The sequence below is a fragment of the Crocodylus porosus genome, unplaced genomic scaffold (genome assembly GCF_001723895.1).
Source record: "Crocodylus porosus isolate Cpor-Errol unplaced genomic scaffold, CroPor_comp1, whole genome shotgun sequence".
Classification (NCBI taxonomy): Eukaryota; Metazoa; Chordata; order Crocodylia; family Crocodylidae; genus Crocodylus; species Crocodylus porosus.
Window position 1 is genome coordinate 5,716,205 of NW_017728934.1, and position 2,987 is coordinate 5,719,191.

The following is a 2,987-nucleotide window of genomic DNA, read 5'->3' on the forward strand; positions in this document are numbered from 1 at the left end:
GTGCCAAAATATTCAATGTTAACAGCAGCCTATTCATTAGATCCCAGAACGTAATGCATCTTGGACCTGGTTCTGCCACTGAGCTGCCGCATGACTAGGAGTAAGTCTCAACTTCTCCTTGAGCACCTGTACACATACATGGAGCCTACTCCAATGCACTGGAAATCCAGCACATCAGAGCAGATTAATCAAGTCTGCTGGTGCACAAAAATTAATACACTTCAGCAGCCTTCCACATCATGTGTATCAGCATCATCATGCATCTCTGTGCTGAAAAAATTGCGGTGGGGCACTTCAAAATAAAGCACATTCGATGAGCTGTAGTTCAAAACGCCCTGTCTCAGGGACATGCAGCGATGCTGATACACGTGCTGCATGGGCACTTTTAATTAGCATGGCTTGCTAATTAAAGCACTCGGAGCCATGTCCTACAGCGCATATAAAAATGCCCCTTGTGCCTTCACTTCCCCTCCTCTCTGTCCATCCCAGTTGTAAGCTGCCCAGGAGACAGGGAGTGTTATTGTACAACAGCAAGCACAGTGCACCTTGTCCTTGCTTGCAGCTGGTAGGTGCTGTGTTCACGACACAAACAGTATTTAATTGGACAGATTTTGTCCCTTTTTCTTGTGCTAATGTGTCAGCCTGGAGCAAAGTGTGATACCCTGGGGTGGATTTGCTAGTCAGAACTGTTTGACTTAAAATGCTGGTGAATTTATTTTAGGCTCTGGTTTGCCAACCTTTGCTTAGCCTTTGAGATTCTAACTGCATCACTCAATGCTGTTTGGCCACTTAAATTACCTGGTATTATTTCTGTTTCCTGATTGGGAATGCTGAAACATAATGGGAATCTGTGAGGTTTCTGGCAATGGGGTTCATGGGAAATTAATTTCAAATATGCTCTATACAGGTAGTTAAGCTTAAAGTCTTTTTTCCAAGTTTTTTCATCCATGTATAGAGGGACCACTTAAGACCATAGGGGTAGTTTGTAGTGATGATGATAGAGTTGGTGGCTGAAATTCCTACTGGGGAAAAATAAGTGGAAAATTATCCTAAGCAAACAAATCCAGAGCCAGTGTAGATGGAGGCATGGATGACTGGTGTTTCCTGAGTTGGGGGGGGGCACTTGCCCCCCCCAGTGGCCAGTCAGCAGTTGCGGGGTGTGGGTCGCTGGCACAATTGGCTGCAAGGGGACCATGGGGATTGCTTCTCCTGGCGCCCCCACTCCCCGGCTGGTGCTCTGAGGGGGGGCAACAGCGCTTTCGCTTGCCCCCCCCACCATGGCCTAAGCTGGGGGTGCTGCTGTCAGGGGGTGCACCAGCACTCTCAGGTGGTGCACATGCAACCCCGCGCACCCACTGTGTGTTGCCACTGGATGGAGGCTGTAGTCAGGGCCAGGGATCCCCATGGTCAGTGCAGCGCAGCCATGCAGTCACCAGGGGAAGCTCTACTGTCATGGAATAAAATGGATGGTAGCTTTGATCCTCATGATGGTGAGCTAGAATCACCTGGTCACTAACAGACGGCCTCTTGTGTAAATCAGGAAACTGCCTGCCAGTTTCCTGTTTAATTAGACTGAGCTTCCATTCTGATACACACATCTTAGTGCAGTCCCCAAGGTTTATGGCAAATTGCTTTCCTGGCCCTCAGCTGAATGAACTAGAGAGCCAGGCTAGAGACATCTTATCCTTTTGGTTAATTATAGTTATTTTTAGACATAGACGGCTCAGACAAAGTGGCCTTTGTTAGGCCCAGGTCAGGAAGCCAGCAGGTCTGGGGATCAGTCCTGACTCTGGTTCATCTTTCTGTCATGCTCTATTCTCTGGTCAAACTAGATAGTTATGCTCCATGCTTTGGACCCAGGCTAATCATCCGTGCCTGCCTCCACAAGGGATAGGGGCATACTTCTTCCTTAATCAAGTGCTTTGAGATCCTTACACACAAAGTGCCAGGGGAGGAGAAAGTGTAGGGTTGCTACTGTTGCAGGTGGGATAGAAGAAGAGTACTGGAGAAGACTGGGGGTCACCATCCCTGAGCTGTTTTAGCACAGTCATTAATGTGGGCAGCCCCTCAATGTCCTGGGAGGTAGGGAAGTGCCATTGGTCTGCTTTAGAGATTGGGAGCTGAGGCCAAGACAGACTGAGAGTTAGACCTGCGGGTCCTAGGAGTGGCATGATCAAGCACACAGGAAGATGCTGGTTTAGCAGCACATATACCCCATGGCAGTCCCCTGCTGTTACCTCAGTCTCTTGCCGCTCCTACAGCCTCTCTAATGAGAAGAGGAGGTGGAACAGGCTAAGCACATGACTCCTTTGGTTTATTCTCCAGGGCTTTGCATGTCTGTCCTTAAAAGACCCAAGACTTCCTGTGGGAGACTGCCAGCAGACCTTGCTTGAAATTCAGCTGCATTTCCCCCCTCCTCATCACATGTCTCCTAGTGGCAGCTTCTTGGATCGCTCTGACCCATTGCTCCTCCCCTTTGGTGTTGGCATGCTGTGGATGGATCCGGCTCCACTTGTCATGAGTGTTGCAGGCTACCTTGTGTTTTGAGTTCTTCCAACTTTGGCAGGACCAGTGTTTTGGGCCAGATTTCCCTTGTACTTACCTCTGTTGGAAAACACAGGAGTTATTCCGGCTGTGCACGTGGCTGGGTGGGCACAGCCATAGGCCTCTTAAAATCAGCGGGGTAATGGCACGTGGTTATTGTGTCGGTGGTAAACTACAGTGCAGATCACCAGGCTCGGAGAACTCTCTCCCTACAGATACAGGTAGCATCTAGTGCAAGCAGAGCCTGTGCAAGTAGAACAGGTGGAAATGGGTAAAAGTACCTCTACCACTGCTACGCCTCAGCTCTCCTCTGTGGAGCCTTCACGCCTTGGATCCTTTGTGGCCAGGGAAGGCTTGGCAGGGTTAGGGATGGAAGGGCTGGCGGATGCCAGGAAAGTCCTCAAGTTCCTCAAGGGGAAGCAGAGAATGGCTGATGTCGGAGA

The 2,987-nt window shown here is 49.6% G+C and overlaps 1 protein-coding gene across 2 annotated transcripts in view; it reads left to right on the plus strand.

Moving 5' to 3' along the window:
* Positions 1-2,987, plus strand: part of SYT2 (synaptotagmin 2) — a 93,958-nt gene that overhangs the window by 2,056 nt on the left and 88,915 nt on the right. The window lies entirely within an intron of this gene.